We start from the raw sequence: 12320 nt of genomic DNA, 5'->3' as shown, positions 1-12320 counted from the left end.
GCCACGCCCCCGCGGAAGGCTGCGCGGGAGGGGGGGCGGGGGGGGCTCCGCGGTGGCCACCGCGGAGCCCCCCCCCGCCCCCCCCCCCCCCCCCGCGCAGCCCCCCCGCCTTTTTCCTTTGCAAAAAGTCGTTTTTCTTGCATAATCTTGTACAAATTGGCGAAAAATGCAATAAAGCCTTGGCAGCGCTGTGAAGGGCTGGGTGTTATCATTTCCCTTTGGGTTCCAGGCTTTAAGGCGGCGTCCATGGCTTTCAGCGCAAATCAAAAGGCCACTTCCTTTATTTTTTTTTTCCCTGCGATGTAATCACCTGATTATAACAGATGGGGCTTGAAGGAAAACAGCATGCCATGAGATTTAAAAAACAACATAAATCACAATTTCTGGAAACACAGGTTTTGCAGAAAAGGACCTAACCGCCTCCTGATCCCGTTATCTTTTGCCGATAGCATATTGCCGTTTTGTGTCCTATCAATTCAAGAGGACCACACTGGTGATCCTACCTTGACCCTCCCAAAATGACAACGAAATCTCTTTCACCTTCTTCTATTTTAACAACCTCGAGTACTAAAAAAAGTAATGGAAGCCTTGTTGACGATGTTTCGTAGCTAGCTACAGGGCATATCGATAGCATCTGCATGTCACGTCTTTTACACATCTGCCAACTCGTACAGCAATAAGGAGGTAAACTGTCCTTTGCTGTTTTCACCTGGACCTCCTCTGCAACATCAAACAGAAGGTGCAGGGATAAAAACACCACATCTAAGCCATACACATGCACACACAGAAGTATTTAGTACTCATTAAACCTTTCTCCATGTGGGAATTCTCAGGTAAAACGTGGGAGACCTCCACGGTTCAAACATGACTGGGGTGAGCGGCCCAACCCGTGTTCTGATTGTTTCTGAATTACAGAAGAAAATCCAAGGCTGGGTTCACAGTTTCATAGTTTGAGAATGTGGTTAAAAGACAGTCTGTTTCTAATTATGCTACCAGGAAAAATTAGCATATGATTGCTTTATATCCAGCAGGATTTGCAGTACAGTCACTCTCTAATCAACACGTAAAATGTTAATATTAGTATATTTGTCTTCAGGGCTTGGGCAACTATCACTGCATTATGTATTTTTATAGCTACATCCTGTTTTCAAGGGCAGCGTCTGGCCACCAAGTGCTTTGTGAGCGTGCTGGAGAAAAGTCCTTTCTAAAGCTAAAAAAAAAAACCAAACCAAAACTAAAATTAAGAAAAAAAAAATCCCTAAAAGCTCCAGCACGTTCCATAGTCCCAGCGGTGGTGGGAGTGGGTTGAGGGTGGACCGACCGCTCTGCTGGGGCACCCCAACAACGGCGCTGCTCCTCCCGCAGGGCGGAGGTCAGGGAGAGTCCTGCCGAGGGGAGCGTTTTGGGAAGAAAGCACAAGGGATTGGCTGATTCGTCCTAACACAAGCATAATTCTGATACTTATCTCACATTCATGGACTTTGTGGAACTTAATGTTTGGGAATGCTTTTAATTCTGAGATAAAACGTGCCTAAAATACACCAATGTAATGTGTTATAAACAGTACGTTTCCAAGTTCCCAGCCCTATATTTACATCACTGCTCCTTGTTTTAATGATACAGAAAACACATGGCAGAGAAATTCAATATTTAAAGCAGGAAGGACTCTTGCCCCAAAGGCTGTTGAGTAGCCTCAGTCCCGCGTGTTTGCCATTCCTGGCAGCGTGCTGAGTGACGCCGCTCTGGCAGCTGTCGGTGGGCTGGGAATTGCATCACGGTGCTAATGACAGAATAATAATGAAGTGTTTCACCTCGGATGTCCTTGAGCGTAGAGTGAGGTGCCAAGGAACGAAACCAGCCCGCTGCTCCGCACGGAGAATATCGTACAACACACACCCGTGGCACAATGAACAGCGAGAAAGAACATCGCTCAGTTTCCTCTTTTTTTTTCTTTTTCACTTTCATTTTCAAAAGGAGAGACCCTGCCAGCGGAGGGGCCGGGGAGCAGAGAGCCTGGCGTCAGAGGGGATCTGCCTCCGAGTGCCTGGAGCCCTGACGCGTGTGACTGCTGACCCTGGGCTAGGACGTGGTCCTGGGACCTCACCAGGGATGCTGCCCCTGGGGACCGGAGGGAGGTGGGAAAGAGGGGCCCCGCCAATTCAAACAGAGTGGTCTGATCAGCACATGCAACCCCCCCGCTGGGGGAAAAATAAATAAATCAACGCAAAACCTGAGTAGACAACTACTTCAACACGTAGTTGTCTGAAGTGGAACAGATTCCATGATTCTCCCCACTCTCCTCTATTTTTTGAATGTTTTTCTTGTAAAAAGTGAGACTTCCAGTGTACAAAACGTGAAAAGACTGTAATAAATATGTCTAGGAAATAATGAGGATTTTATGACAGCTGAAAGACACATAGCTTATCCTGAACTCTTGTAATATATATCCTTTAATAAGGCCTTATTATTTCTTCCCTGGTGAAGACTGATTTGCAGTAGAGAGAGCGACTGTAAAATGAAAGAGCAAAGTACCCGCTGGGGTAACTCAACGTACTGGATTTTACCTATGAGTTTGACAGCACTTGACTTTTGAAAGCATGATAAGTAGCTGATTCTATATATGCTTTTTTTTATTCTATATATGCTTTTTTGATAGTTTTTCCTCCTCCTATAACTTCTGATGAATCATGTTTGAATCCACACTGACTGTTCCTTTTGCCACAGGTTTTTCACTTTCAACATGTTATAAAAACATAGTCATTCCTATGGGCACTGAGAATCCTACAGAAGACTCTGCATGTCACCCAGTACCAAGGCATTTATACTTAATTTGGTGAGTGTCCTCTTTTTGGAGTGTCAGTACGGTGAAGCAGCTTCGCACCCTGAGCTTGAAAGAAGCCGTGTGGGTTGATGGCTTTGGGAATGGTGCTGGGAGCCAGCTCACCAACGGTCCGGGTGCCTTTCTCAGCTCCGTGCCTTGCAGCCCGGGGAGCACTGCGGGCAACGTTCGCTCTTCTGCTCCCATATGGTTCACCTTCCCCATGGGGGATCAAGGTTGTGTGTTCAACCAGCTATGCATAGTTGACAAGCTTTGCATTTGGAAAGGAATTGGAATAACAGAAGCATCTTTGTCTTATCTGAATCCAATTTCCAATATAGACATGCCCACTGAGATCAGACCTTGGTCAATATTTCTAGCCTTCAGTGTGGCAATGATATTTCCAGATCGGAGTTCAGAATAAACCAATGTCTGCTAAATTTGTAACAGCCTGAAACAATTGCTATTAGAGAGTGACAATTACCCTCAGAGGAGTAATCTAAAGACAAATGATACTCAAAAGGTAGGTCTTAATTTCTTTATTGCTTATGTTAGCATGGAAAGTAAACTGGGAAATGAAGCCAATGTGGTGAGTAAAATGCATAGAGAAGGAAGCAGAAGATGCAAAAAGTGAGAGGAAAAAAAAGGAGAAACAAAGAGTGGGAAGAAAAAATGTCTGGAATAATGGGCAGCCTGATCTGAAAGGACATTCTTCGACTGCATTTCTGTCCATTCCCCAGCACAACAGTAAGGTGCTAAAGAAAGAATAGACACAAGTTTAGTTACCTTTTATATCCTCTCTGGTGTGGGTTTAATACCCTCCACCCACAGTACTGTAGTGTTCGGTCAGGGTACGTTTGACCTGATCCCTGGGAGGACAGGGATGCCCCTGCCTGTCCTGCTCTAGCCCCGTCAAATGCCCCATTGCCTCTGCTGCTCCACCTTCCCTCGCCTGGCAAACAAATACAAACCCTTAGATCCAATACAGAGGCAGAAAACTTTGCTGTGATTCTCTGTGGACGGTTAGGAAGCATGCCTAGAGCATGCAGATTTGTTTCAATTAACTTCAAAGCTGGGGTTTTTTTCGTGGTGTCCCATAGGTATGTCCTCTGCTCGGGTGTGCACTGAAGTCATCATATTGTTTAAGCCTTTCTGTGTTAAACTGCCCGTTAGCTTTTGACATTGAGTTACTACTCATCTGGAATTGTCAAGAACTCATGAATTTTAAGTTCAGTGGTTTTCAGCTTTTAATTAATAGAAGTATTTATTATATTATATTTTTAGAACTCTGTCACAGGATCTAATTATTCCAGAAGACCTGGACCATGAAAATCAAGAATAAATAAACCTGACATGCTGGAAATTATGGGGAGAAATCTGCATGTTTATCATTGCTTTCACGAGCTTTCTAGCACATTTTCAAATTGGGTTTACAGCACTGATACATTTGCTTTTAACAGAGATGTATGACTAGAAGAAACGTCTCAGTACATTAAGAGATATCAAGGCAAAATTTAACTACAAGGTAGCATAGCACCTTGCCACATTAATTTAAGGGAGTAATTTCATTTCTTACATCAAGGTAGACTTTGTCTTCTTCTGAGCAAGGAGCTTGTCTTTTTCTTATGCACTTAAATACATAATCTGTGAATCCCTGTCAGACATAAATATTCCTTATTTGAACATATTGTGTTTGTCATTTGGAATGTATTGCGTATGTTGCCACTTAGTTGCTTATATCAGTAAAGTGATAAATAGCTGAATACTTTTTGTTCTCTTTTGTTATCACAATAATCAGTAGTTTTATTCTAAACTAAGGAGAAAAACCCAGAAGAAGAATCATCAAAAAAGGGCTGTTGAAGATGCAGCTTGTCTCTTTTAAAATAGATGGCAAATATTCTAAGAAGAAAATGTCTCAGAAATTCTTAGACCTTTGAAGATAATGTAAACAAAATAGCAAAAGCATTGAAGTTTCATAATCGCATCATACGCTCAAGACTTTCAGAATTCAGTTATATATTTGATCAACTACTGCTATATATAAGAAGACATGAGTCAGAGAATGTATTCAAAATGTAATGATAACATGGCCTAAAACTCACGGCTATTTTTTAAAGAAGGAATAATTTGCTGTTGATATACTTGATACCATTTCACGGCTCTGAGCTGCAAACGGGTCTTCTGTAGCGTGGCAGGCATTACAAATATCTAATCCTCAAAAACCATGGGTATAAAAATGAATGAGAAAAAGACTGATGCATCGCTGTTAATTTGTATGCTGTGGGTGATTTTGTCTGCTCTTCAAAGTATCCTCATTGAGCTTTCATTCAGTGGTTTACTTGATCTGTGCCTTAGTCAGTCCTGATCTTAGTCTGCAGCCTCCAGACTTTCCCAAAACTTACTCCTCTGGGGAGCTTCACAAATAAATCCTTGCCTGGCGGATTAAGCATCCTCCTTTTTCTATGATCTGTATGCGAAATAGATGTATGATTTCAGTGGAAGTGCTTACATACTGCAAATCTGCCACTACGGTATATCTCGGTGTATGCCCAGTATCTTCAGACTCTGTTTACAGTAGCATGTCTTGCAATTCATTAATGCCGGCCAAACACGAAAATGAATATCGACTTAAAATAAGTCCTAGCTGATATCTGTCACAGGCTATTCTTTGGGCTGCTGTAAATAGTCATTGCATATCATCTAATGTATGATTCATAGTGCTATTCTGGGATATTCAAATAGAAATGGGCTTTGCAGTCTCCTCAGCTGAGGGTATCTGGAGTATCGTGTTGCCCCGAACTCTGATATGAATCATACCCCATATAACACAGTTCTCAGAAAATCCCACCTCTCTGTGATACGGAAGGTTACTCAGGAGCCGTTTTCACCAGTGCAGTTATCTCAAGAATTTGCCGTGAAATAAATGTTGAAAAGATAAATTTCCCTCTTATTCTGGTCTCCATAGTTTTCCACTAAGCTTGAAAGATAATTAGATTTCATGTGTTTACAAATTAAGCCATCACAGCTACTGAAATATCAGAGCTGGATAACTGCCCACCAAAGAAAACCCAAAACAACCAACTGAAAATTTCCCAAAGAAGCATAACGAAAGCAAAGAGAAAAAAGGAGGAAAAATGGATACAAGAAAAACAATATTGGAAAGTGATGGGCACAATAGCAACAAATGTGTAAGTCTAAAGAATATACAAATGTTTCCTGAAACAATTATTTGCTCCTGGATATTGTGTATCACGCAGGCATCATAATTGTATAATTAAGGGTAGTTCATAGTTTTGCATATACTTCCTAACACTGGAAATTAGTGCCTTGGGGCAGCCTGCCCGCATCAATGGATTTTAAACACGTAAGGTACTTCTCAGCGTGTTCGTCCATGAAACGTGGCAGCAAAATGCAAGAAGCTTTATTCAGACAGGTTGTAATTATGGTGTCGGCCTCCCCACCAAATTTTGGAGGCACTGAACTGAGCTGCAAGTCCAGCAGACAGAATTTTTAAGATATTGATAAAGTAAGGATGGTGTCATATGATTTCAAAATATGAAACAGTGGCTATGTTAAAGAAAAAAATATGATCAGTGCTACATGTAAGTGTACATCCCTTCAGAGAATGCAAGGCTTTAGGAGAGAAATTTTTAAATTGTGATTAAGTTTTTTGCTGTGACATAAAATTAGGAGGCATTATCAATGAAAAACGGCACGATCCCGATGACTGGAGTAGTAGGACTGGCATGAAATTCAATAGTACAAAGATTAAGGTCATGCACACATGAACTAAGAGCAAAAAAATCTGGTAGAAACTGGAAGCTCATCACTAGGAAATAATGGCAGAGGACTTGCATGTAACCTGGCTGGTCAGAGGATGGCTGTAGGTGGAAAGTGTCGTGCAAACATGTGTCTTAAGATGCATGAGGTATCTCCAGCTGAGACAGGAAAGTGTTAGTGCTGTTTGTATGTGGAATAATACTATGCTTAATTCTTGTCACGCACATTCAAAAGCACTGAGGAGACCCCCAGAAGGGACACTGTGATGGCCAGGGCAATGGACAGTCGGTATTATGGATGGAGATTGCCCTCATATGAGTGAAATGAATACAAGAAGGGATACAATCACTGCCTGGAAACACATTGGGGATGGGAATAAGTACTTGAACAAAAGAACAGCTGACATGAACAAATGGTTAAACTGATCCCTAATAAATTAATTCAGAAATTAGAGGGATCCCAGAGCAATTGGAGCAGTTGAGCTTTGGAAAGCCTGCTAAAGAGAGCTGGGGGGAAGAAAACAGACAGCTTTAAAGATGAATCAGCATAAGTGTATAGATGGGATTCAGTGAATTGGTTCCCACGATAACTGGAAGTGGCAGCAGTACCCAGTGGGTAACTTTGAACTCTAATCCCAAATCATACAAGTCCTAAAAGACTGAGGATTGAGGCTACAGTCACTCCTTGTCATGACCTTCCCCACGGTGCCTGTTCTCGTACTGTTTATGGAGCCAGGAGTTCAGCCCCACGAGCCCACCTCGGAAGGGCAAAGGGCTGTGGCTGGGTAGTGGATGGAAGCTCAGCCCTGTTTTCTCCATCCAGACTATCCGCAAACCTAAAAGTTCCAGCAGTTTGTGTGACGTGCACACACGGTTGGTGTGGGTGACAGCCTTCCCTTCTCATCCCATTTGGGTTCGGACTACCAGCCAGGCATCGCGGCTGCACCGTCCCGCAGCCGGCTGTCAGCCCCAAGCCCCTCCGCCTGCGGCTGAGGCTCCTCTGTACGCTACGGTCTGCTGGCTAGCTGCCCAGGAAAGAAAAACATCTGAATTTGTTCTACATCGATTTAATACATTCCAGTGACATATTTAATGATGTAAGCTTCCACAAACTGCATACGCAAATGACGTCCCCGCTACGTCGACGTGCTTTACGCTCCATCGGGAGACATTCGGGATCTGTTGACACACAGAGATACTTAGCGTTTGCTGAAATGTGAGCTGAGGATCTAAAAATAGGGCAGAGTTTTCTAGGCTGGAGTGGGAAACAGTCACCCAGCAGGCACTCGCCAAGGGTACAGTCAGAATAACAACACCACAGTCCCATAGCAACGCCACACCAATGCTCCCCCCTCTAGAAAAGGGGTGTTCGTGTCAGCTTCACAGATCATAAATTAAGTTCATTTAAATGCATTTTAATAACAAAGCCTATTTTTTACTTCACTGGGAACTGTGGTTGGGCATCCATATAGATTACAGATTTTTGGGGTGCGTTATCCCTTTCAATGTATTTTTACAACAGCTGACCTAATGAAGATTAATCTGATTTGAGGCTCGAGAAGCTTCCTTCATGTGAATGGCAAGTAATGGTTCAAACTGGCATTTCTATCTTTTTTCTTTCAGCTTTCTGTACTATCCTCTAATTGTCTGTTTATATGGTGGATACCAAAGGAGTCTGATATTACGCAAGCCTGGAATTTTAATACATAGAGCCAGGGCCTGCTCTTAGTTACTGATATAAATATTGAGTATCTGCATCGATTTTACTAGAACAGATCTACATCCATACTGGTATTAAGTTTATATATATTCCAAATACTTTTATTTTGCCAGATCTTTCATTGCCTGTTAAAGTAGTTGAAACAAATACTTTTTGTGAATGCTAGAAGAGGAGACTCTTTTCACCATGCAAATATCATAACACATTCAGCAGTTTATACTGCAAGGAAAATACAGAAGAGGGAATGAGGGAATTCATCTTGCTTGGGAAGTTATGAGACAGAGAAAGATAACTGAGAGATTTTGAGTTTTGCTTTATTTTATGCCCATATTTCTGCTTCTCACATGCAAGTCATCTGAAATATCAGGACAGATGGAATCTCACCTGGAGTTCCCTACCCCGATGTGCTACACCATGCTGTGATGAGGCCAGTTCACTGAAATCCACCAGTCTGCACAATGCAAGAAAATCATCATATCAATGCAGTGTACAGGCAACACTCTGGTGGGAAACAGGAATTTTGCTCTTTATACCACTTGGAAGGGACCAGCAGGGTACCATGTTCGTGCTCGGGGTCCACTGCAGCAAGTCCTCATTTCACTTGGCTGTTCTGGGTTTGCTTTTGTGATGAAGAGAAACATTGGGATTTTATTCATTTTAGGTTGGCTGGTTTTTTAAGGAAGGCTCTGTAGGTACAGACAGTATCTTCCATTAGGCCAACCAGTGTTTGGAAAAGGTAGAAAAGCTTTGAGAAAACCCTCCTTTGCATTTTTAGAATATTTGATTCAGTAACCCCAGGTGGATTCAGACACAGCACCGATCCAGACTTTCCAGTAAACCACTTTCTATCAGGTCCTGATTTAAAGCTCTGCTGCCCCAGACACCCTGCCCCCTTCTTGGATTTCAGTCTGCAGCTGTACTACAGGTGTGGCCTTGTTCCTTGGGAAGAATTAGGTGATTGTTTGGAAATTCAAACTCCAGATGCCCTGGCAAAAGAATCACACCAGGAAAAGCTTTAATTAGGGAAATAAAACATGTGTTGGTAAGATCGCTTCATATCTTTCAGACGTTTCATTTCATAGGCAGTGTCAAAGTTTTTACTTTTTGTTCTGAATCAGGAAATGCAGAAAACAGAAGAAAAGACTTTCCAGTATCTCGGGTTGTGTCTACATTGTGACTGTAGTGCTATTTAGAAATACCTGAGCCAAAATTAAAAGAATTAGTTTGTGTACCCAGAAGTAGTAATATGAAGTTTCATGTGAGCTTGTTTCCTCTGCAGAGAAGCAAAGCAACCTGGCCAACTCTAATGTGCTACCTTAATGTACTACCGTGTGTAAACTTGCAGTTACTGAAGGTACAACTGAGTGGAGGCAGGAAATCTGAGACAGGGCGTGATTCAAATCTATTGACCGTATTCCTTATCACTGAGATTTTTTTCCAGCCTACAGTTTTGCCTGAATAAGGACTTTCTGTGTTTCTGCCTCTCACTTTTATTTTTCTGATACTGAAAATGCTAACAGCTCTACATACAGGAATTTGGTAGCCAGTGTGGGTTTTTTGTTTTGGTTGTGGTTTTTTGGGGGTATTATTATTATTATTATTTCTATGTCCAATTTGAATTGTGTTTTAATTTGTATTTTTTTTCAGTGCAGAATATATGATTGTGACTGATTTCTCTTTAGATATGTTCTGCAAGAAAGCTAGGGGAAAAAAGTAAAATGCACATTTAAAAAATGCCAGGTGACACCATCTCTAGCGCTCCCAGTTTATCATTATTATTGTCCAGCATTAACAGTCAGCTACTTAATTGCTTGCCATTTTGGAAGACTGATCAGAGTTTTGAGTAACTGGCACTAGTAGCCAGCAGTCTTGGCAATGAAGTTTTAATCATTTATTCATGGACTCAGTTCTTCCTATGCCATGGAAAGAAAGCTCTGACAATATTGTTCCAGTTTCACACAGAAACCCTTAACAAACAGTGTGACGCCTTCATTTCGTAAGCAATGTTTGCACAGAAAAGTGCTGGGGGGTGGGAGCACAGTGAGAAAGGTCTCTGAGGAGGTGCCACAAGGCAGCTCAGTGTTGGTGCCACTGAACCTTCAGTACTTCCCCCATTTTCTTCTCCTGTGTTGCCTGCATACCTCCCCCTTTCCTGCCTAGAGAGGGGCACATTTTGGAAAGTAATTTCCCTGCCCAGCATATTTAGAAATAGGTTAATGACACTGCAACTTTAAATAGCAACCTAATGTGCAAAGGCAGGATTTATGGGCACAGTCAGTTCATTGAGCAGCAGCAGCTCCCTGGAAGCGTCCCCCCGAGAGCGAAGCCAGCGCTGTGCAATGACTCTGCACATTCAGTCTGGAGAGTCTCGGAGTCGCCTCCTCCGGTGCGCTCATCAGCCCCGTGGCGAATTACCCCTGAATGAAAGAATGGCTGCGGAACGGAGATTTCAGGCTGTAGGAACCTGCGGACTTGAACTCACAAGAAACTCACTTTCAAAGTCCTCAGGTAGAAGGATTTTAAGTGGATCGTTCTAATAAAAGGTACATCTTTAAAGCCTCTGTGTAAGGAAAAGCCCGTACGCTCCATGGAGTAATCTGGCATATATCAGAAAACTTGCTATATTGGCCAATTTAGGAAACTGTCCTTCTGCTGCATTAACATTAGGAGAGTTGCAGAGGTGCTAGAAGCACCAAGTGTTGTTAAGTAGAGCGCAGATATTGCTATCAGTGTGTAATTTGCTCCCAGATTTTAAGTGACACTTAGGTAAAAAAAAGGATCAGGAGACAGGAATTCATTACAAAGCATGGATTATTATAAATAGCTGTTCTAAGCTATTTTGTATTTTTAAGAAAATTTCTTAGTCAATCCTAAAATAGGAAATTCTTCTGTCTAACTTTCTGCATTAAAAGTGAGATGCCAGACATCAAAATTCAAATATTGAGGCCAAACTTTGCTGCGTTTGTAACATACCAGGCATCACACATCAGAATTTAGCTCAGGTGCCAGATATGATTAATCACAGGTTATCGCGGAGCATCATCCAAAACAGGACAATGATTAGATACTGCAAGAAGTGCCAGATATAGAAGAAAACATGACACATACAGGAACAGCCACTAGCCTTAGATGTTACAATCACAGAGTTTGGAGACAGGAACTACCAGAATATCCAACAATTAGTCACATGGTAATTAATGCTAATGAGCTGGAGTTGTTTATGTCTAACAGAAACCCTTGCTATCTTACCGTCCCAGTGTGATATTTAATTGGTGCCATTGTAACCAGCAGATGTTACCACCCCTGTTGTTATAACTATGATGTGACACACGGCAGGAGGTTCTGGCTCTGATATCTCCTGGCTGTGACTTGATCATGCACCATCACAGGTGAAACACCTCTAGGCCACACGCCTGCTAATTCAAGACCTGGGATACTCATCGCCTGAAAGCATCAGGTTTTTATTGATGCATTATATGTGACATATAAATATATTTTATTTTTATACATCTATGAGTTGCTTAAAATATAAACTTGTATAGCCATCTGTTCTCCCTACTGTAACGTTCCTGTTTTTTCTCCCCACAAATTCTGTTGTACCGTGTTCCCACCTTGCATCTTGTCTTGAGGCAAATGTGAGCTTTGCTCAGCAAGGGCTGCCTTTTACCCTGTTTCTACAGTTCCTCACACAGTAATGATCCAACTGGTACTGCTGGATTCTACTGAACTTAAGAAAATACAATATGTATTTTTATTTTATATAATGAGTGAATACTACCAACTCACGAGAAGGACATTTTAAAGAGCTACATAGCTGATACTAAACTACTACAAATCGGTAACAGTTTATCTGTTTCACTAAATGTAAATCTCCAGTGGAATGCCCATTTACTGCCTATCAGTTGTCCCTATGACAGGATCAGGATAGTTCTGAATTAATACTGAAAATGGTTGGATACAAAGTACTTCCAGGATACTAATAGCAGGAGTAATCACAATTCAG

The sequence above is a fragment of the Platalea leucorodia genome, assembly GCF_965183815.1.
Source record: "Platalea leucorodia genome assembly, chromosome: 11".
Classification (NCBI taxonomy): domain Eukaryota; kingdom Metazoa; phylum Chordata; class Aves; order Pelecaniformes; family Threskiornithidae; genus Platalea; species Platalea leucorodia.
This window is presented reverse-complemented; position numbering follows the sequence as displayed.